General features: G+C 37.4%; 1 pseudogene; it reads right to left on the bottom strand.

Annotated features, from left to right (window-relative positions):
• LOC127641003 (low-density lipoprotein receptor-related protein 1B-like) overlaps positions 1 to 25410 on the bottom strand; it is a 303445-nt pseudogene that overhangs the window by 183912 nt on the left and 94123 nt on the right.

Genomic DNA, 25410 nt, shown 5'->3' with positions numbered 1-25410 from the left:
AGGGTGGCATAATAGCTAAATGCTGTCTCACTTTGTTTTGAGTGAACCTTCTGTATGTCTAACTGACTTGAACCTAATGATCTGAGAGGTCTGTTAATTGTATATTCAACAAGCATATCTGAAATGTATTTGGGTCCTAGGCTATTGAGTGATTTATAAACGAGTAATAGTACTTTAAAATAAATTCTAAATGTAACTGGAAGCCAGTGTAAAGACATGAGGACTGGAATAACATGCTCAGATATTTTGGTTCGGGTGAGAATCCTGGCAGCAGCATTCTGAATGAGATGCATGTATCTAATGGTTTTTTGGGAAGGATGGTTAGGAGTCAATTGCAGTGGTCTAACCTACTGGTGATGAATGCATGAACAAGTTCTCTTAAGGGTTGACAGGATACAATGACCTCTGTCTTTTCATTGTCTGTGGGGCTGTAGTCATTTGGCAATAGGGCTAGATAGATCTGGGTATCGTCTGCACAGCTATGGAATGCAGTTTGGTTCTTTTTCATAATTTGGCCTAGAAGGAGCATATACAGGTTGAACAGGTGTGGTGCAAGAATTGAGCCTTGTGGGACTACGCACGTCATGGATGTCCATTCAGATTCGGATGGATGGATGGATGCAAAAGAAAGAAAGATTTGGCTCACCAGAATCACAATGCCATTTCACACTGATGCATTTCCCATTGGTGCAGCTGAACTGGGTCATTGGTTCACATGTTGGGAAATCTATGGAGAACACAAGGAGAATGAAAGATTAAAAAGAAAAAAGTCTATGAGATACCCCCCCCTTTCCAACTTTAGTCAACATCGTCACTTTGTCCCTTCACCAGGGAAATGTAATTAAATAATAAAGGCATAGATTAAGCCTTCAATTAACAACCCTCACTCCCGCGAACCGCCAAGAACAATAAAAACTGAGTCTGTTTTTGCTGAACTTTGCACCTTCTGTCAATCTCTCTGGAGACAGAAGTGCTAACCTGCCGCACACACATTTCAAAATAAATCGACAGCTCTGTTCTTTGTGGCAGCTCAACACCTTTCAGACTTAAGCATTAGAAAAGGCATTCCTCGATTCCTGACAGTGAATATGTGCCAAATTGTCATCGTCTAGCAACCCGAAGTGAGCAAGCAACCATGCGATGCCACGTGCTAAGGCTGTAAAGTTGTAAATGTGAATGCAACCGCGGTTTCTCCGACAGCACACATTTGGCTTTACAGTGCCAGCTTGATTTTGATTTAAGGAAGCCAAGCATGAACTTTAATTACTCTGTACACAGCCTGCAATCCTGAATGTGTATGTGAGTGAGTGTGTGTGTGTGTGTGTGTGTATCGGAGCAAACCTGAAATGGTACCCACGGAAATATAAACGATAATAAGATGCGACAAATAACAGAAGAGAAAGCTTCAAACATACACTTCATCTCTCAGAGGAAGATAGGCGGAGATTTGCTGATATTTTTCATCTCTGTGACTCATTTACGAGAGCTGAACGGTGCTGTCAGAGGCAACCTGAGCTGTCACAATGGGTATACGGCAGTGTTCTCAAAGTGGGGGAGATATTGCAAGGGGGGCATTAAAGGCTGACCCATACTCAAATCTCGTTCACTTTCACACATTTAACAAATAGTGAAAATACACATAAAAACTGATGTGCGCAATATCTTTCTCATAACATGTTTAAACTTTCACCTGGCACCGCAGCGCGTCCTGTGTCTGCAGCTCTTGACAGATTAAAGCATTGATGTCAGGTGCATCACACATAAACAAGGTCATTCTTGCATGCACGCCAGTTTCAAATAAGTGATGAGGTGATTACATTTTTGTCTGTTCCTCATACAACATTATCATATGGCATCAGAAGAATTGAAATAGAGTGTTATGGATGACTTTAATGACGCTTTTATGTGTGCTATCGGAGCTTGGGCACAAACACGATCCTCTCTTTCCTGAATCTTGTGTTTCACGGATGAAAAAGCAATACTGATTTTGAACGACGAGGGTAAGTAAATGATGGTGGAAAGGTCTGTTTTTATTAAAGTTTATCAGCATCATTAATCAGGAGCAAATTATTGTCCAGAGGTCCTGACCGCTATCAAAACAGCACGTAATGTTACGTGATACTTATTACTTTTTTCAGCACTGGCTAGGATGCAACAATCACAGTTTTTTATTATTACTGGATGAGAAAACTTTTATAGAGCCTGCTAAAGCTTATTTCCATTTATAGATATGAATCTTATCAGTTATCAGTAATTTATTAAAAAAAGAACTATTCTAGATTAAAATTGTGAATGACGGAATGGCAAAAATGTATGATGTTTTCAAATTGTTTTCCCAAATTCTCCCTCCGCTTGTCATTGTTTAAAAAAAACAAAAAAAAAAACAGTCCCACCACAAAAGCAAGCAATTAGTTGAATAAATTTTGAAGTGTCTGGTTGGTCGAGATGCTCAAACAAACAAAGGAATTTTTTATACTACACAATGTCAGTATTACACTTTTTGGGGGAAATCAACCTATAAATGGTTAATTATAGTTGTCTCTATAAGTAATATGAGCGAATTGATATTTAACATCGAAAAGAATTACAATATCACATGTTTGAATGGTCACTAATACCCCATCCACAGTGCCAAATCTGGCCCACATTCCACCAGTTTTGTTGACCAAAGATGGTTTTGGGATAGAAAACAAATGGCACTTACACCTATTAAATCTGCTGGTGTTGAACCAGGAACCAAAGCATAGACTTTTCTCAACAAGTCTGTCTATACAAAACTTTGACTATGTCCACATTTATCCAGATACATTTTAAAACACATCTTTTTCTCTATGGTTTGGCCATTTTTTAGCTGAATATGCTCTAACGAGTGGATACAATTGAAAACAGCATATTCATGTTGCAGTGTGGACAGGGAATAAATGGAGATATCTGAAAATGATCATGCATTTGTTGTCATCTGACGTAGTTATGTGATCCTTTCAACCCAAAACAATAATTATGGCAGCCCATATTGTAGTGTTGTTTTTGTGCCTGCTATTCACTTTATTAGCATTGCTGAAGATAAATGTTACTTTGTACAACCTTCACATTGTATTCATTCAAAGGCGATGGGAGGTTTACTCTGAATTGCTGTCTGGAGGCGGAACACAAGGACAACTGCAATTTAAGCATTTTCAGATGTTTTAGTGGACGAGCAACTTTTGGAAAATGTTGAAAATGGCACTGTGGACGGAGAGTGTTTCTAAACGAAAACGCAGTTTTCAAATTTATTTGGATAAATACGGACATAGTCTAAAGAATTATAATCCTACACTAGAAACGGCCAACGTTCTGTTGACGAATGGCTTAGACTTATTTTTGACGCACTGCACAGCTACTTCAGCAACTTTGTCTTCCTCGTCCATCAGAAATTAATTTACAGATATTATTTGCATCATTGTATTGCTCTGAATTTTCTTTTCTGATTATTGTTATTTGTATATTTTTAAATATTTAAATAACTTCTGACCATTATTTCAGCAATTTTGTTAAATAATGTTATAAATATGCTGAATTAAATCATTTTGGATGTTAAAATATTTTCTCAAATCAACCCCGTTGAGATGGCGCTGACAAGCGCCATCGCCCAGACATTTTAGCATTTTTCAGGTATGAAAACATTTCCCTCTTTTGCGAGCAGCGTCAGAGACACATGTTCTGGTCCCGAAGGAAAAAGTTAGTAATCACATTTACATAAACAATAGTGAGCAGGATTAGGAGATTGCATAGGTTCACGGTTGGGGTTTGTGCTATGGGGCAGCGTTAATAAAATATGTTAATAAAAAAAACATACCTTTTGACTGCATTACATAATTTACAACAAAAATACATATTGCTTTTGGTGCCACTCTGTGGACATTTCACCAGGAAACTGGAGCTCACATTCCATACATTCAACACTTTAAACTTCAGCCACTGTGGGGAAGTGATTTGAATTTCGGTAAGCACAGACTGATTTCAGCTGCAAAAAGGTTTACCTACTTTTTTCCGAATTCACAGTCTGATCAGTCTGTCTCAAAACTAAGAGGAAGAATTGTAAACAAAGGCATCTGCTCAACTCTCAAGTCAGCGGAAACACCAGTCAATTTGAATGGAAAAGGAGTTTGAGAGATGTTTGTTTGTGCCCCAGAAAACGTCACTAGAGCAATTTTCCCTTGTGAGACGGTGAAGTATGTACTCAAAAGTGTGTCCATTAATATCTAACGGCTGCCACTTTTCAGTTTCTGAAATTGACCACAGCAACTAAAATAATGTTGTGTTTAACTCTAACTCATCGGTACATTTGCATTTTAGAGTGCAGTATATTGTCCAAAAGGATCAAAACTGAGATGTGACTGTGACAGCAGCAGGTGCCTCTGTGACCTTTTTTTTTTACATTATTGAAACAACTCAGATTAAAGCCATTTGGTTGGAACAGAAAGTGCAGTCCACACACACACACACACACACACACACACACACACACACAAATATCAAAGAGTCATCTACTGAGGAAATATGAAAACAGAACAGGTTCTTTTCTTTGTTTATTTAATGATGCTCCAGAAAACACTTCAGATCTAGTATTGTTTTGTCTAGGCTCTCAATAGCAAATGTCTATTATTGTTAGAAACTTGAACCATCAGACTAAACTGAACTCATCAGACCTTGAACAATCCCTTTACTGTTTTGAAAATGTACAATAGGCCTCACTCATGAAATAATAGCAGGATAAATTTAATAAATCATTTGAAAACCATTCTTATGTTTCACCCAACTCAACGAAATCTATATAACCTATGTGTGTGTATACATGATAGAAAAAAAAAGAAAAAAAAAGCGAAAAGCATAAACCAGCCTTATTTGGTATGCTGGTCTTAGCTGGTTTAACATGGTCCAGCTAGTCTCTCAGCCTGGCCAAGCAAGTTTTAAGCTGGTGTAGGTGATTAGCCAAGTGGTCTCTAAGTGTAAAAAGTGGCAGCTTGGTAGGCTGGCTTAAGTTTTTTTTTTTTTAGACTTTAAAGGCAGACTCTCAGGCTAATAGAGCCTCTAAGCAATTTGAAATGCATTTGAAAATAGAAAAAGGTCTGCGGGTCAAACCTTATTAGATGATCTGAATCTGAGATCATGTTTTAATTAAATTATCTATTAACAGCATGCTCTTAACTATATTACAAGATAGCACACTGTACTTCAGAAAGCGATTTAATGAAGAGCATGAAAGGATAAGTAGGCTTTCGGATTATAAAGCAAATAAAACAGGAAAATTATGATTGAAGAGATAAAATATATAAATACAGAGGGAACAACTTTAAAGCTCTCGATGTAAGGAAGACTCACCACATGATGAAGACTCATCCGACTGATCCCCACAGTCATCATCACGGTCACAGCGCCAGTTCTCAGGGATGCAGCGTCCATTCTCACAGGGAAACTGGCCCGGCTGGCAGGTCTGAGCTGTGTAAAGCAAAACCAAAGATATAAAATCATACCTGAATGGATTTAATCAAACCCCTGCATCTTGTACAAAACACATTAAGGACAACAGAATGTGAAGAAGTTTGTTTTTCCAAAACACTTTGTTACACCAGACAAGTATTTTTTTGGTTGTCGTGGCATATTGGTTGAGATTCAAGACTAGCGTGAAAGTCTCTGAAACAAAAATAACATTTTAATTAAATAAAGTGTCTAATGATTGTTATAGACTGTAATATTGTAGCTGCTCACAGCAAAGAGCAACATGTTTAATCTTTATGTTACTAAATATTAGCGTCTAAAATATGTTGGCCATTACTTTTTATTGCATGCTCTCTTGACAAAGTCCATCTGGATTTGTTTTCACCTCAAGTGGTCTGTAGCCAGTATCACACTTGATTTTGCGTAATCAGCAAAGATAATGCTCTGCAAGTCCATGACATCCAATATTACAGTTTCCTGAAGGACTTTGATAGGCTCAATGTTCAAGATGTGTTTTCTGGCCCAGAATCTGTTCATTTGAATTGACCATGCTACATAAAGATGGACATGATAAATGTGGAATATTGAAGATTTCTCTCTTGCAGAATGACCAGCAGTCTGCCAAACTGTGAGGGAACTTTGAAACTACACACAGGAGATGTAAATCAGTAAATATGAAGAACTGAAGAGTGCGTGGTTAAATCCATACACAAACACACACACATTTTGATGGTCACTGATCACTGTTAAAAAATACAGAAAAAAAAGACCTTTGCAGGATGGATATAAACTTGGTTCTGGGCTGTTTTGAAGGCCAGATACAACCGTTTATCCTCATGGCTTGGAGACCAACAGATGAGCCAGCATGAACAGCAAGATATCAATTGTGAATTAGGGATGCTCAGATTGCCAAGCAGGTGGCCCTTGAGATATGAATTACCAGGAAAGTCTGGCTACAATCTAACAAAGGACTAAGGATGCTAAATAAGTTTTGAGATAGTTAGCACGCAAGGAGAGCAACAAATTATCACAGATACTAGAGGGACAAAGAGTGGAAGTAGATCTGTTTTTGTGCAGTCAGACCTGACTAAAAGCATAAAGTCTGGTCCATATTGTAATTTACCCACTTATACAGGAAGAGACCATCTGAACCACCTCATGATATGATACTTTTGCGATACATACACTCACTGAGCACTTTATTAGGAACACCTGTACACCTACTTATTCATGTGATTATTTAATCAGCCAATTGTGTGGCAGCAGTGCAATGCATAAAATCATGCAGATACAGGTCAGGAGCTTCAGTTAATGTTCACATCAACCATCAGAATGGGAAACAAATTGAATCTCAATGATTTAGAATAGTGGCAGGATAGTTGTTGCCAGACGAGCTGGTTTGAGTATTTCTGTAACTGCTGATCTCCTGGGATTTTCACGCACAACAGTCTCTAGAATTTACTCAGAATGGTGCCAAAAACAAAAAAAATCCACTGAGTTCTGCAGATGGAAAAGCCTTGTTGATGAGAGATGTCAATGGAGAATAGCCAGACTGGTACTAGCTGACAGAAATGCTACGGTAACTCAGATAACCACTCTGTACAATTGCAGAATAGCATCTCAAAATGCACAACACGTCGAACCTTATGGAGGATGGGCTACAACAGAAGACAATAGTGTAGACAATAGTGTAGACAATAGTGAAGACAATAAAATGCTCAGTGAGTATTATGCTGGTCGGAGCAGTACACAAAGCAACCTTTATGATGTGTCAGTGTGTCTGCCCGGAGTCATTAAACTGATGCACAAACTGCAAACACACACACAACAGCCATGTCAGTGATCAAATGCTTGGGGAATGCTCTTTGTTGTACAAAACAAGCTGAAATAGGATAACGAAAAACATTTGTAGCCTCTGTAAAGCGCAATTTAATTACCACAGAAGCACATCAAATCTTAACGATCACAGAAATGCAGAATGAGACATTTTTGTCTGAAAATGCTTTTCATGTGGAGTTCAAAGCAGCGCTTGACGCTGGCTCATAATTGCTGCAGAAAAATTGATAACTACAGTCTACTGGCTGAATAATATTGTTGAGAATGAGATTTTAAGAGATTTAATAACCATTGCAATTAATATGTCACCTATGGGGAGACTATTTCTTTCAATTCGTCAACCTCCCAATTAGACTTAACGAAACGTTTAATGTTACTTTAATTGGTGATATTTTAGAGCACTTCTGATTGTATACTTTGGAAGGCTTTATTTGGAAAATTTAAATAAAACCTCCTTAAATATTGTATTGTTTTCTTCCCTAAGAAGGAAATAAGTGCATTGACAGAAAATAAATATAAAAGTACAATTTTATCACTTTCAAAATCTGCAAATATTCACACAATTATTCATAGTTAATCGCGATTTATCACAGATTTTGAAAGTGCGAATTTGCATAATTTGGCAAACTTGCAGCAAATTGTCCATTGTTGCCAAGGGTTTGCCAGAGGTTCACCACTACCGGCAAAGAGCTGCAAACTTCTGAACAACATTTCCAGTGAATAAAAAGCTAATTTGCATGTGAAAATAACAATTTTCTGCAATTTTGCAGCTAGTTCAAATTTTTGTAAGGGGCTTTAAAAATAGTATCAACACAATAAAATATTAAACAAGCACAATGTGGTGATATGAATGAATGTTGTGTCTGTTAGCAAGAAAGGCTAGTTCATTAGGGTGCAGCTAACATTCCAAAAGTTGAGTCAGCTCTAATTTCTACCAATTTATACAAATAGTTCACCCCAAAAATGAAAATTCTGTCATTATTTACTCACGTTCTTTCCATTCCAAAACCATAAGGTATTTATTTTTGTATTTATTCACTCATAATTCTCATCTTCATATTGGCTCCAAAATAGAAAATGCTGCTGGTTTAACGTCATGGATTTGGTTACGAGACACTTTGACATTTAAATGCATGCCGTTTGATGTTACAGATGTCCAACCCGATCATCTGTGTTCCGCAAATAATTTCGGGTCCTTGAATAACATACAACGTTTGAGTACGGGCAGCCAGTGGACTTTCTGGTGCCCTCCTAGGGAGATTAGACTGCATAATCTGTTTATTGGGAGCGGCGGTACTGCATGGAACAACAGCCTACAGGTTTGGAAAGACATGAGGGTGAGTAAATAATGAGTTTTCAGTTTGGGTGAACTATAAATTTAAATGTCTTTTTTCGGTTGGTGTGCATCAGCTAATGATAAAGTTTCGAGGGAAAATTTTAGGAGTGCCCTCATGGGAGTATTCAGCTTGCTAAAGAATCTCAATTTTAATGATATTTCTGACACTACTTTCTTCAACAGGGGGAAAATGTGAAAAAAAAAAGCATTTTTTTATTTTATATTTTTTCTCATTTTTAGCCTGTAAGCATTGCTATTTTAGTCTATTTTAATTATGCAAGGAGTTAAAAACAGGTTTCCAGACAATTAATTATTTCCCCCAAGATGTGATTCTGATATTCCAGGTTTGTGAGCAACCTTGGTAGGTCTCTTTAAAAACCAAATGCAGTTGTAATCATATGAATAACCAAGACAGTGCCTTTTAAAGTTGAAGTGCAAGTATACACAATGTGCCATTTTTTGGATACAAATTTTAAACCAATGATAATTCTTTCATGACTACTTGATAAATATCTGCATGTTAATTAGCAGAATCTAAGATAATGGATTTATTGCATCTTGGTTTGTATGCAAATAATTTTTAGGTGGTATTTTTTTGCTCATCTCCAATCCGCAAAAGAAAAACAATATTCAAATGTATAACTCTTCATTTTATAAATAGTGCATTTTAAGCATTAACACCTATTTGCATGATATTTTCTTTTATTATATATATATATATATATATATATATATATATATATATATATATATATATATATATATATATATTTTTTTTTTTTTTATATATATATATATATATATATATATAAAACAAACCTCATATCTCATCTTGAACTTCAAATTATCTCTAAAATGCCAGAGGAATGCATCAGGAAATAGATTCTGAGCACTAAATCTAGGATCTTCGTAGAATGATAAGATTACTGTAAATTACCAAGTGGCACAAATTCCTCTTTCACCTTTACTACTCTTCCAAACAGTTACCATTGATTTTCTTTTTTTTTTTTTTTTAAATTTTCCCTTAAAGATTAGATTAGAAAATTGTATTTCAAACAAAGGAGAACTTTGTCTCAAGACTATCTAAATTAAATTGTCCAATGCTTGTCAGTGAAATGTATGAAATTTGTCTCCATCCCTTTTATCAAGTGTGCAACAACTCTTAAAATACAGCTCTGACAACACAATACAGCTTAAGCACAGCGTCTTTACTGCGATATTGATGTTTCGGATTACATCTTTATCCTGGCATTGGGAAACCCTTTAGGGAGGACATAGATTGTACCAGGGGTGTTCTAGAGATTTAGATTTCATAGCTGTAGGATATGATTAAATCTAATACCATTCTCAAACATTCGATTGCTATCCAGAAGTAAATTAGGTGGTGGAAGCTTCCAAGAGGTACAGCTGTGTTCTAAAAGGGACAGTTCAGCAAAAATTGTAATTCTGTCTTTATTTACTAACCCTCATGTCATTCCAGACTCGTTTGACTTTCTGTCTTCAAATGGAATACAAAGGAGGTAACTGTCCAACCTGGGTGTGTCTAAAAAATGGCTAGAAATTGATTTGGTTGCTCCCAAGAGAGAACTCTCCAATGGCATCGATTATCAAATGGAAAAAACAAAAAGCATTTGACAAAAGAACTAAGAAAATCAGCTGGCAAATGGATTAAGAAAATTCTATGCAATTTAAAAATTTTAATTTAAACATAATTTATTATTTTACTGTTATATTTATCAGCATTTAATTTTTTTTTTTTTACATATGCCAATTTATTTGTGAATTATTTTTTTTTTATTAATGAAGGATTTTATTGCTTTATTTAACAACAATTTAAAACAAAATAAATTGTGTTAAATATGTATATTTATTTGTCAATTTAAAAAAGTATTTTATTTATTTAGCAATAAATTATACATTTATTATTTTATTGTTATATTTAACTACATTTTAAAACACAAATTAAACTAACAGTATTAAATTTGTATACAGTATTTATTTTTCCACTTAAAAGTCATTTATTTACAGCGTATATATATATATATATATATATATATATATATATATATATATATATATATATATATATATATATATATATATATATATATATATACTGTATATATCTAATTTTTTTATTTTTTTATACATAGATAATTTATTTTTAAGTGTCATTAGTCCAGCATAGCTGCTTGTTAGTTTAACTTTAAAAATCAGAGTATGCTTTATTGTAATAGGAAAGCTTCATCAAGATGCAATGCTTTGTTTCCTCAAAGTTATACGTTTTTAGAATTTGAAATAGTACTTACTAAACATGTCTGAAGAGTTTGTAGTCGAAGAATTGATGCATTTATATGCCCAGCCTTATTTTTTTTATAAGGAGGAGGCTATTGGTAGACACGAACACAATGTGAGCTAACCTGACAGCAAACGGCCTTATTAAAAACAGCAACTACAACAGCTTCAAAATAACATGAAGGTAAATAATGATAGAATTTTCAGTTTTGAAAATATTAATTATTGATATAATAGAATAATTGATAACTATTCATTATAGTTGCTAATAAAAATACATTGTACAATACATAATACGTTGTTAGAAATTCTAAAAAGTGGAAAAACACAATAACAACTATCAAGTCATTATTATTATTTATGTATTTTTGGCATTATTTACTAGCTCTAAGAATCATATTTTACAATGTATAAACTTGAATGAATTGGTTTCTGGCAACCTACGGGTCCTGTGCATGACACGGAAACTCTCACGAAGACTTGCGCTCAATGGGCTTAAACATGTCGCATGTAAATCCCAAGTGCATGATGAATTACGTTGACAAACCTACTTTCATTCCACACACAGTCTGATTGACTGGAAGGAATGTGAAACACAGGCCTGTACCGACGGGAATTTATATCAGGGTGTAACGTAAGACTTGTCCTCCTCTCACAAGTAACGTGTTCTCCAATGGTGCTAGCTTTGAGAGCATGTAGCCTACAGCAAGCAATGTGGTTTGTGGGGTTGTTCCGGATGAATGGGTGTGCATATGATGAATCCATGTAGGACAGGACTCTGGAGTGGCGCTCACCTGAGCAGGTGCGGTTGGACTCATCTTCGTTGCTGCCGCAGTCGTCGGTGCCGTCACACAGCCATCTCTTTGGGATACAGCGGTTGTTCAAGCATTTAAATTGGTCCGCTGGGCAACTGCGATTAGCTGTGGAGTCACAAACATCCCAGTTAGTGTGTTACAGTCAGTGTTTAGCAGTCTGTCAGAATATAAATAACTTCAATTTGGCAGCAGACTAACTTAAAGACAAAACAAATGAGTTTTAAAGCATTTGGGTTTACACATTTTAATGAATGTCAAATCAGCGTTTGTTTTTTGTAATTTCATAGTTGCATTAGCATGTGTCCTGAAAGAATAAAACATTTTGGTTGCGTTCAGAATGGCATACTTCCATAAATGTTTCCAGGATTTAGTATATAGGCTTTACTGTGCATATATACACAGCTTATCCAAAACATTACATTTACATTTTTGCATTTGGCAGACGCTTTTATCCAAAGCGACTTACAGTGCACTTATTACAGGGACAATCCCCCCAGAGCAACCTGGAGTTAAGTGCCATGCTCGAGGACACAATGGTGGTGGCTGTGGGGATCGAACCGACAACCTTCGGCTTAACAGTTTAGTGCTTTAGCCCACTACACCACCACCACTCACATTATAACCTAACATGCTGTTGGTCCTCCGTATGCCACCAAAAATTTACTGAACCACTGTGGTATGGACTCTATAAGACCCCTGAAGGTGTCCTGTGGTATCTGGCACCAAGACATTAGCAGCAGATCCTTGAAGTCCTGAAAGTTGTGAGGTGGAACCGTCGAGGATCGGACTTGTTGGTCCAGCACATCCCACAGATGCTCAATCATTTACATTTATGCATTTGGCAGATGCTTTTATCCAAAGCGACTTACAGTGCACTTATTACAGGGACAATCCCCCCAGAGCAACCTGGAGTTAAGGACACAATGGTGGTGGTTGTGGGGATCGAACCAACAACCTTCTGATTACCAATTATGTGCTTTAGCCCACTACACCTCAATCAGATTGAGATCTGGGGAATTTGGAGGCCAGGGCAACACCTTGAACTCTTCGTCATGTTCCTCAAACCATTCCTGAACAATGTGTGCACTGTCGCAGGGCGCATTATCCTGCTGAAATAGGCCACTGCCATCATGAAATACTATTGCCATGAAGGTGTTTACCTGGTCTGCCATGATTTTTAGGTAGGTGGCACATTTCAAATTGACGTCTCGCTCACATGCCCATTGTAGATGTTTTCGACGGTGGACAGGGGTCACAATGGGTACTCTGACATGTCTGTGGCTATGCAGTCCCATGCACAGCAGGGTGCGATGCACTGTGTGTTGTGACACCTTCCTCCTGTATCCATCCTAAAAAAAAATTGTGATTTGTACCACAATAGACCTACTGTCAGTTCGGACCAGACGGGATAGCCTTCGTTGCCCTCGCGCAATTGATGAGCCTTGGGCATCCAGCACCCTGTTGACAGTTTGTGGTTTGTCCCTTCTCGGACCACTATCGGTATTTCCTCATCACTGCTGACCAGGAGCACCCCACTAGCCTTGCCATTTCAGAGATACTCTGACTCAGTCATCTGGCCATAACACTTTGGCCCTTGTAAAGACGTTTAGGTCTTTACTCCTGTCCATTTCTCCTGCGTTGTTTACAAAAACTGATTGTTCGCTTGCCATCTATTCTACCCAGACCTTGACATGTGTCCTTGCTAGGAGATGATCAATGTTAACAAAATTTTACTTTCTTGACTCCTTATTTTATCGGATTAAAGTTATTTAATATTTAAACAAAACTGAAATTGAATGTAAAATATAATTGGTTATTGTGACATCAGTGTAGCAGACCACTGTATAAAATGTTTCTTGTTGCATAGTGTATACAGTTTCACATGATATTTTTAAAATGTAGTATGCAGTATGCAGTTTACACTCTTTCTATTTCATGGTTTCTATTTCATGGTTGGATTGCAAGGATAACAGTAGACTTACAGCAAAGGTGCGGCTCTTCATCACTGTCATCCGAGCAGTCATCATCTCCATCACACTTCCAAGAGAGCTGAATACAACGCTGATTTCGACACAGAAACTCCCCTGGACCACAGTCTTTAGTCTTGGTGACCTCTGATGGGGCTGAAAAGGGCAGGAACAAAATGTTACAGAAACAATACACACATTTACTCATGCTGTCTCTCTAGGTATCCCTCAATTGATCTAAAATGCAGATTTGGAACATTATGAAGGCAAGTATATTGTCATTTTAGAGTGAACTAATCATTTAAGGAAAAGAACAACGGCTCTTGGAGCCAAACCGCAGATTAAGCTGGGACATTTATACTGTCCACTGGATTTGGAAATCAATGGACATATTCTGATCTGTTGTTATATTTTCCCTTAACCGACGCCATTATTGACTAGCCTGTGGGTGCAAACACAAAATTTGAATATATTACTCAAAATGAACTTGTTCAAACCAACATGTAGAAAAGAAAATTAACAATAAGATATTTGTAATATCTCAATTGTTTCACCAAGACAGCAATACGATTAAAATGTAGTAGAATAAAGTAAATAAATTCTGCCTTTTTTCTCATGTCAACAACACAATCTCTCTCAAAAACACTGTCCTCCAATGACATGTTACAAAACCTGAACGTGAAAAAAATGTAATAAAAAAATCTGTCATGGGATTTTGTGCATGGTATTACAAACTAAAAACTAGTTTTAGTCCTTAGTTCTCGGATTTTTATCTATAAAAATATACCCTAAACATCTAATTTCTGGGTCATCTATAGTTTCAAAAGAGATCTCAACAATATCTCAACTGCACTCAGATTTGCGAGGACAACAAAGTCTTCAATCATAAGTCATTTCAATATGAACCCTAACAAAAAAAATCTAGTTCTGGCAAATTAGCTGCAAACTTGCCACAAATTTGAGCTTGTTGCCACTCGTTATTTTTACATGCAAATGATGCTTATGATTCACTGCAAATGTTTGCCAGAAGTTTTCAGCTCTTTACCAGTAGTGGTGAACCTGCAGCAAACCTTTGGCAACAGTGGACAATTTGCAGTATGTCTGCCTCAAAGCACATTTGCATGTGAAAATAACTCTAGAATTCTAGAGAATTCAAACATTTCTCACCAAATTCTTCCAAGACCAAATTATCTGAGCTATGCAATCCATTTTATAGTTCTATACTCTTACTGAACACCAACAATAGTCTCATCAGTTTCTATTTTTATTTATTAGACATTGTTTCTTAAAATAATAAAATGTAGATATTATTTGACATTTCAAAATATTCAATAACTACTGCAAAACCAAAGTGTGATACATGTCAAGACACATTTTTTATTAACATTTATGTAACATTTTATCTAAATATAACATAATATGCAATTTATATTAACATCTAATGTGAGAATTACTAGTAATTTGAATGAATTTCCAGTTACTCATAACTGGTAAATACAACTTGGTGGTCAAAAGTTATGAAACCAACATATTATTATCAACTAAACAACATAAAAAATTGTACAACTCAAGTATACAAAATGTATATTTCTTTATTAAGTTTTTAAGCTATTCTATTATGGCAATCTATTCTATTATGGCATTCATTTCCATTTTTAATAGTTTTACAAAACCTAATATTTCCTCTTTCCCTTTTGAACTTACTAAATGTTTGCAGGATGTTAACATATGGATGAATAATAATTTCTTTAAGCTTCTTATTGGGTCTAGATCTACCTTATCTAAAACACTGTCTTTTACTCTGCTTATTGACAACTGCCCAGTTAGTATTTCCACCCAAGTGAAAAGCCTTGGTGTTATATTTGATGGTTTGCTTTCTTTAGGCTCTCATATTAATAATATTTCACGTATTGCATTTTTTTATTTGCGTAATAATGCTAGACTCCGTTCTTCACTTTCTCAACACAGTACTGAAGTCCTTATTCATGCTCTAGTAACATTGCGGATTGATTACTGGAATTCTCTTTTATTTGGTGTTCCTGAAAAACAACTTCACCGACTGCAGTTAATTCAGAACTTAGCAAGGATTGTTAGCCGTACACGTACTTCTGACCATATTACACATGTTCTTTTTCAACAACACTGGCTTCCTTTTCGTTATCATGTCTATTACATCATTTTGTTGCTCACCTACAAAGCTCTTCATAATTTGGCTCCTCTTTATCTATCAGACCTTCTTCTACAATATATTCCTTCACATTCTTTAAGATCATATTCTGCAGACTTATTGACTGTTCCAAATTTTATATTAAGTTCTTTCAATGCTAGGGCTTTTAGTTGTTCTGCGCCAAAATTATGGAATTCTTTACCGCTGCATATTCACCAGTTGGATTCTATTTCCCAGTTTAAAACTCAGATTAAAACGTATTTGTTTAGAATAGATTTTATTGATTTTTAATATAATTGTATGTTTGTGTTATTTATGTTTGCATGTTTGCTTTGTATTTGATTGATTTGCCGCTATGTTTTAAGGTTTCCTTGAGTGTCTTGAAAGGCGCCTATAAATAAAAGGTATTGTTGTTATTATTATTATTATTTACTATCATGAACTGCCGAATTTTATTGCGTGAGCATGATGCAAGCTGGTATGGCATCAGTAAAATGTGGAGAATTTCCTCTTTCAAGCCCTATTTAGACTTGGCACATCCCCTTTAGGCCGCAGTACCTTTGATTTAGTTTATTTGTTATGTTTGTTAGGACTGTGATGTCTATTTTGTACAGGAATGTGTGTGTCTATGAGTGACTGTTTGTGTAAGTGTGTAAGCAAGATAGAGTCCCAGTGAGAGACAAAAAAATGGTGAGAGAGTATGGGAAAGAGGCAAAATGTGAAAATGTGTTTATTAGAATAAAATTAATTCATAGATGTGCCAAAAAATCTACCTAATATCATGTGTAAAGACACAATTAATGCTGGGTCAAAATTGGCCCATGAAGTGTATTAAGTAAAGTTAAATAAAGTTTATTAATTGAAATATTATTAATTCAAATGTACTAAAAAAAACAAAAAATAAGATTTTTATTTTTAATCCTACAAAATTCTAAAAATGTAAAACAAAAAAAGTCTAATGACTAATGATACTAAACAAAAACTTCTTCCAAAGTACTTGGAAGAAGTGCTAGTGGGGTAGAAAAAAAGAAAAATTCTTGCTTTATGACAATATCAGAGTGAAAGCAAAGACTGATAATGCCATTATGTCTCCTAAGATATGAAAGAGCAATATCTGAGCAATACTATTTCCTCTTCGTAATTCTAACGACAGTTACTTATGCATTAAATCAGCTCTGCCCTGTTTTTTTCAGACTTTAACAAAATGGACTTACATGAACAGGTGATGTTATCTTTCTCTAGATGATGGCCATCTGCACAGGTGCAAACGTGGCCTGCAGGAGTAGCCAGACAGAGAGCCGCGGGGCTGCAGCCGCCATGATTAGCAGAACATTGGTTATTACCTGAAGGAGAACAAGAAGGAAGAGTGAGAAAAGGGGGAGGGAGCAAGATAAGACAGAAGATAGATAATATGATATTTAATTAGGTTTAAAGACCATTATTTGGTCATTTGGACAGCTAAAGAAAATAAATGTTTCATATGCACAATCAAGTCTGAGACCACATTGAAAATCTAGGATGTTATTTCATGTAAACCTGGAAATTCACAGAAAGTATTAGATTTTTGGGAGAGAAAAAAAGTTACAGCACACAAATGAAGAATAAACATTTAAGATTTATTTTATGGGGGGGAGCATTTACACAAAAAGAGAAACCGAAAGCACATTATAATTTCCTTGTGGGAACAATAAAAATGTTATGTGAATATGAGAAGCCAGTGACGATTACACAGAAGAACAGTTTTGAGAAAATGATACCCATTTACTCTCCCCATTGACCAGTCATCTATAGAAAATGAATTATTGCAAACTAACATACCATAACGAGAAACCTAAAACCCTTAACTCCATTTCTAAACAAAGCTCATAAAATGATAAATCCAGAGTATTACAGTGATTGCTTTTCCAATAGGCATCCCTGCTGAAAATACCAGCTTAAACCAGCATAAGATGGTTTGCTTTTCTTGGCTGGTTTAAAATGGTCTAGCTGGTCTCCCAGGCTGACCAGCTGAAAGGTGTCAAAAACGCCTCTAAAAACATTAAAACAGACAAGTCCATCTAAGTCCAGGTTTAATCATCTTGGGCACAACTGCTGGGTTAGGGCATAACCTGACCCTGGAGAAATTTTGCGTGAACCTGAGACATGCAGGACTAACCGAGAGTGCATGCAGTTCACTGACATGCCTCACAGTGGCCAAGTCAAGTAACAATGTTGTCTCAAGATTCAATATTTTTATCAGCTTTCTCCAAATCTTTTATCAGTTCAAAATGGAGCTTCCCCCAAATCTTCCATATCTAGTGATAAATCCCATTATGGTAACATGGGTTTAATGACTGGTTTTAGTCAGCATATGCCTTTCATGAACCTACTTATGATAGGATGTGAGAATATCAAGAACTGCGGGAAGAAAAGGGAATATCTGTTTTCCCTGAGACCATTTTTTAAATCTTTTCTACTCCATCTCCTACAGACACCTGGTGGAGCTCGCTCTGGCGCTTTATATAGTGAAAATCACATTTTGAGCAAACTGAGAAAACTTAGATTAGACCTCCTACGGGCCAAACCCAGAGGTTCCGTTTCAGTGGATGTGGATGGAATATTGTCCCACCCGCTAGAGAGAGGAGGTCTCTGTACTGATGTAGGTGCCACGGGCTTGCATACAATAGTTAGAATCATAATTGATTGTGTTTGGGTTAAAAAAAAACTCTTCTTCGGGTTCATTATAAAACCCAGTGAAGTGAACCAATCTCCCCTCAGTACAGAATGAGGCAGGGATTTGTGTGTCAACATTCTGAACTTTTTGTTCACAGGCAAACACAGGCGATAAGTGTGTGTGACAGCACTCTATGCGTTTGACTGATCAACACAGGGGATAAGTGTGTGTGACAGCGCTCTGTGCATTGACTGATCAACACTGGGGATAAGTGTGTGTGACAGCGCTCTGTGCATTTACAGATCAACACAGAGGATGTGAGCGTGTGATCCTTCTTTATACTTCTCATTGACCAAATCCTGGGGTTTTGCTGGAACTGATACACAATTATTTATTACATTTTTTTGTAGTAATGCTGTCCGGGGAATTTGTGGAGGCTAAATGAGATAGAAAACTCTGGAATGTACTAAGTCAGAGCTGCCACTTGAGCAAAAGTTTTTCTCCACCAAGAAGATCTGTCCTCGTCCTGTCGAGGAATCATGTTCCAAGAAGTTGGGTTCATCCTTCTCGAACCCTGCCATGATGTCTGTCCTCTTCCCTGCACCCCTTGGGAAAAAGTGGGTAAGGGCATTACACAAGGCTGCATCAGCACTGGAGCTCTGCAGGGCACAAAAGATCTAAAAGCCTCTTGGGCTTTCCTCTTCACCTCAAAACGTTGTTGCCACCACCGCCAGACCAATCAAGCCTTTTGGTTCCATTGGCTGGTCAAGAAAGTGGCCTTCATCTTTCTCCACCATTGTGGACAGATTCAACCACAAGACACCGGCCACTTGATGCCCAGTCTTGCCACCACCCGTTGGCAAGCCTTGTGCAAGCTTGCATTCCTTGCTGATGGTGGCTGTGTGTACAACCTGGTAGGGTTTCCAGGTGGCACTGCTTGGGACACAAATGGCTCCTCAATGTCGACATCATCGCCATTGTCCAAAAGCCCCCCTGAAGCAGTAATGGAAATCAAATCATCATCCGGTGACTCCTGGGAACTGTTTGATCTCCAAATTGAAGCAAAAAGGGTCCCCAAGCTCATCCGAGGGAGTAAGCTGGTTAGCCCAACTCTGCCTCGGAGGTGAGGTTCCCTTGGTGTAGGCATGTCATCTCCCTGTAAAGGATCTCGACAGACCTCCTGGACAAACCACGCTTTCCTGCGCAAGATATCGGCAAGCTGGACACATACCGTGCAGATCTCTAGATGAAATAGAAAATCTGCACACTCCTGGGCAATGGTGAGATGGCAGCTTGGTCTTGCCAGGCCTAGGAGAAGCCATGTTCAAATGCAAAAGTCGAACAGACAGTGTTTGTTTTATTTTGTAAAATATTTAATTTCTCAGTATGACTTGGTTCACTTTGGCTCGATTTCCTTAACTGAGGGGTAACTCAGTCCATAGACAGTTGACTCCAGCCAAATGTATAAACCTTCAGTGCACTGAAAAAGGGATTGCAGTGGATGCCATGAGTGAAGAGATGTAGGATGCCATTTTGGGCCAGTGCTACTGATTATATAGGGAAGGGGCAGGGCTTCCCTGGTGCACTGGCCAGCAGCCTGCCGGCCAACCTGTATAGTGCTTCATGGATAACAACGCAAGAGGTGTGTCTCATAGCGAGATGTCAAATGAGTCGACCGAAAGAGAACTTTAAGGTTAAAATTGCCATTAAGTATCTGACTCTGGCAATATCCACTGCAAAGCATTTATTCAAATCCAGGCACTAGCCGGTGAGGCATTACTTTCTAGAATGTTCAGCTGTTTAAAAGTTTAACACACGCAGGGTGATATATTTCATTTCCATATATTTTACACCAAGTATGTGCCAATAAATAAGGTCTGGTCAAGCATAGATATGGGCTAGTGGTATATAAAGATTTGAACCTACACTCAGACGGCTCAGAATGTAGTAAGTTTAAATCTTAAGAGTTGATGAGAAATTTAATTTGTACCTTTCTGGCCTCTGAAGAGAGGGACTCTTTCTGCCCACATTAGCAAAACATAATTGGACAACACATCCAATGGCTTACATGCTGCTTATGTAGAAGATCAGAAAATGAATTACAATCACTGAACAGTCTAATTTGATTATCTTTGGAGTCCCACTGACAAATAGTTAGCTCTCAAAAGCTTATTAAAGGGACAAATACTTGTAATATACTTCCTTAAAGATACAACGCCATCTGATTAAGTACTTAAAAATGGAAGTAAGTATATTTGTTCAGCATTTCAGTAGAGCGTAATAGTCGGGTTCCGAAAGTAAAATGGTTACTTAAAAAACTTTTTAAAATAGAACTACCGTTGATTTATGCATCTTTTTAAGCCATCAGTCAGTGTTATTTAAAGTATTTTGTTTAATAGCGGAATTCCTGGTGAAAACCTACAATTCTTATAATTTTGAAGAGAAAAGATCCACCAATTAGTAAACTAAAAAAGTTCACCAAAAGAGCTCTGCAGTTCCCAGAGACTCTCATGACACACTGAATAAGGCATTCGAGTCGGTCTCCTAATACATTCAAACTACTTATGCATTAGTATTTATCTGAATATTTTGCAATAAACTAGAAATATATTGTTTCTGTACTTATAATAAAAACTTTAAATCAAAAGTTTAATATTTTTCCACTGTGATTCGATAATGTCATTCATGGGATTGCATTTTTTTTTCTGTTTAAGACGTTAAGTACACTGTCTTGTACCTTTGTCTTTTTGCCAAATTTTAAAGTACTTCTTGCTTCAAAACAAAATTTTTAATATTGTGATTTGCTTTGTTGGTAGTTGGTTTGGTTTATGGCTTAGAACTCTTGTATGTTATAATACCATGGTATTTTCTCTCTATTGCCTACTTGATGATGATCTATTGCCATTGTGACCTTGGTAAAGACGTTTTTATTTTGTATATCATTTTTTTTTTTCTCCAAATCTACAGTAGTCTTCAAATTCAATATTTACCTTTTTGGCTCTGTGGATCATACACCTGAATTCCGAAGAGAGGTGGTCGTTCTGCCCGCATTAGTGCCACATCGTTGGATAACAAATCCAGGCGGAAAATCGAGGCATTCATGTAATCAGTCCAGAATATGCAATTCTGGTAATGGGCAATCCCAAATGGGTGATTCAACTCTTTTCCGCTGTACACCACCTGTGTGAGAAGTTTTTTAAGAAAGAGGAAGATAAACAGATAAAGGAAAGGAATATTGTTGAAAATTCCTATGCTGGTATTGGTTGATTTATGCCAGTTAGTGCTGGTGGACCAGCATTGCCATGTTGTGGTCAACCAGTTTTTTCTGGTACTGCCAAGGAAGTCTTGACATGATGTAACACCAGTACACCAACTATTGAAGACATTCATTCAAAACCCAACATATGCTGGTGAGCAGCTATGCTGTTTTGTTTTAGTTTTTTTTGTTTTTTAGCAGAAAAGGGTTTGAAAATTAAAGATATCACTCACTCATTTACTAACCGTTCTATGGGTTCCATTGAGGTAGATCTTCTCGATGTGGTCGTAATAGGCATCACACCAGTACATAGCATTGGAGGAGTGGTCCAGGGTGAGGCCATTGGGCCAAAGCATGTTGGATGTGACGAAGATCTGGCGATTAGATCCATCCATCCAGGCTTTCTCTATCCTTCCTCTACTGTCAATTAACTCATCCTCCTCCCAGTCTGTCCAATACATCCATCTGAGGAGCCAAGTGTGAAATGAAAAATTTTAAGTCATTAAATAATTCTGAAGATGACTAGCTTAGACCAGCATGTGTTCCCATGCTGGAGAACATATATTACAAATATTAACAGTTCTCCAAGAATTTGGAAGACTTGAACAAATCTTATAGCGAATAACTTCATCATCACTTTAGTATGTTCGTTATGTTTAAGACAAAAACATACACAATACATTTTACTGAAAAAAAGAGTGTCCACTAAATGACTATGAATTCCCACAGTGGGAACCAGCACCTAAATCACAACACATGCTAGTAATCATTGTACTGGTCTTCTCTGCAGGCAACCTGCCCATTTTCTGAGCTTTAGGAAATGTCCAATCAAGCCACACACCAGAACCACAAAACTGTATTTGAATTCTGTTCAGTCAACTTGTTAGAGCGGCACTCTGGGGAAAGTCCTTGTTATTTGCTCAAAAGAAAGGTGACCCTCAAAATGATCCTTCAGAAGAACTGGGAAAAACATCTCCACTTAACCAACTGAAAAAAGGGTCTCTGTGCAATTGGATGTTTTTAATAAGTCTCAACGTTTTTGTGAAGCAAAACTTTCGAAAAGTTTTTTACAAACCTCTCATATTTTGCCAAAGTGACATGGCCTTGCACATCTGAACACAGCCTAACATAACATGACAGAGAGAAAGGACTCCCCCCATATCATTTTCAGTGACCAGCTGAATAATTCATGAGATGGGGATCTGAGTGACAGCCCTGCTGTGAGCAGGGAAATGGAGAGCAAATGTGATCAGGACCAAGAGTCATAATGGCTAATCCTCCATCTTATCATGTTAGCACAGACAGGAAATGAGATGTGTACATGGGAAACGGAATGACAGACATGGTAAAGGAGAGTTTTTAGAGGTATAAAGAGAGGGAATGGGATTTATAACGGGGAGATTATACTGGGATAGGTATTGAATATTCAGCATACCAACGGGCAAAGCTTAAGTGGTGATTGACTCTTTGATATTTTAAACCAATTGCCGGTAACAAAATTGCAGATTAATTACAGATTAAAGGAATAGGTGAATGAAAATTCGGTCATAATTTACTCACCCTAATCATGTTATTCTAAACCCCTGTGACTTTCTATCTTATGTGGAACAGATATGAGGAACTTAATTCAGTCTGTCTTCGCAATACAATGGCAGTTAAAAGTGACTCACTTTAAAGCTTAAAAAGGATCCAAAAGTATCGTAGATACAGGTCATGCTTAGGTTTAGGTGGTAGGAGGGTTAGGGTTAAGTAGGCAGGTGCGTCATATTGCAAGTCTTTTGAAGGCATATGTTTTGGTGAGAAAAACCCTGAAATGTACCGTAATTTCCGGACTATAAGCCGCAACTTTTTTCCCACGCTTTGAAACTCGCGGCTTATACAATGACGCAGCTAATATATGGATTTTTCCCGCTTTCAAATTTGATAAAAAATAAAAAAAAAAACATTCTGTGACGTGCTCAGTTTGTGGCGTGAAGCTTTCATTAGACCAATGAAATTGCCGAACGGGTTAAGGTCAAAACAACTTTTTTTGTTTACTGTTTAGATTAAATCGAGCGCGCTCAAACATTCTGATTACGGTAGTAATTTTGTCACCCTCACCATGGCAAAGACATGGAGAAACGCATATGATGCTGCTTTCAAGTTGAAGGCGATTGATCTGGCTGTTGGAAAAGGAAATAGAGCTGCTGCATGGGAGACATTGGAAACAGCAGCGTGAGGAATTGACTCAGTGCAAAAAGACAACTAAGCTGAGGCTATTCAACTCCGACACCGAAGGAGATGACTTCAGTGGTTTCAGTGCACAGGAGGAGGAAGATAGTGACCAATGACTTTCTTGGTAGGCTACTGTTTACTGCAAATGTTTTGTTACAAGCCGTGTGTGGCAGCGGGGGCGTGGTCAAGCGCCCGTCCGGGAGAGAAAAGCTGTAAGGGCGCTTATACCTGCGCTAAATTATGTCTAACACCGGTGTCTAATTTCAAGTGCCCTGCTTCACGTGTCCTTCTTGGGAAAACTGTCACACGGGCACCAGTGTGACAGTTTTCAGCAGGGCACTTGACGTTCCAGGTAAGGCTTTTAATGGCCACAGCAATGTTTACAATCAATTTTATAAAGTTTCTCAATTCTTCTATGCGCCAACACTAGACTGACGTGTGTCACTTTCTCAGCTCTGTGGCTGCTGCCTTTTTATGCCGCTCTCCCCATGCTTACTGAAATTAGACACCGGTGTTGGACATAATTTAGCTCAGGTGTAAGCGCCCTTACCGCTTTTCTCTCCCGGACGGGCGCTTGACCACGCCGCCACTGCCACACCGTGTTTCGTTAAAGCCTGAGTAAAGTTCATTTGTTTCAATGTACCGGTAGGCACCTGCGGCTTATAGACAGGTGCGGCTTATTTATGTTCAAAATAATATTTTATTTAAAAATCAGTGGGTGCGGCTTATATTCAGGTGCGCTCAATAGTCCGGAAATTACGGTAAGTAATTTTCAATTAAAATCTTGACATCAGTTGCACGTTCATGAGCAGAGCGAGTGTTATGAGATGAGCTCGTTCACAATGGCTCGTGCGTTTATGCAAGAAGGTTGCCATCATTCTCAGATTAGCTGGGACGTCTCCTATTTTGGCAGACATTTGGACTTCTTTACCGTATGCCTATTGTCACGTATTTTATCAGCGAGATGCACAAGGGGGACCACAAGCCTATTTTCTTTTGTGTTCTGCATAAGAAAGAAAGCTATAAGGCTTTGGGATGCCATAGGGGTAAGCAAATGACACAGAATTCAAATTTTTAGGTGAACTATTCTTTTAAAGCTGATTACTGGTAATTATCCAGAAAATTCCATGTTTATTTGTAACTAAATTATCTAAAATTCCAAGACGCCAAAAGCTTCTAAAAGACCAACAACTCCATCCAAAAACTCATTATGTGGATATACATGTCAAGAGTACAGCATGGAAAGAAGTCACTAAAATATAAGCAGATACAGGAACCAGCCTTTAAACTTTTAAACCTCTTAAGTCAGGCTTCACTATTCTGCCATGCCAGCGATTTACTGTGGCGGAGTCTCCACATTTCCTTTAAGCCTTTCCATCTGAGCACTGACATC

This window comes from Xyrauchen texanus, chromosome 50 (genome assembly GCF_025860055.1).
Source record: "Xyrauchen texanus isolate HMW12.3.18 chromosome 50, RBS_HiC_50CHRs, whole genome shotgun sequence".
In the NCBI taxonomy this organism is placed as follows: Eukaryota; Metazoa; Chordata; class Actinopteri; order Cypriniformes; family Catostomidae; genus Xyrauchen; species Xyrauchen texanus.
The sequence above is the reverse complement of the archived record's forward strand: the minus strand, read 5'-3'. Positions and strand labels throughout refer to the sequence as shown.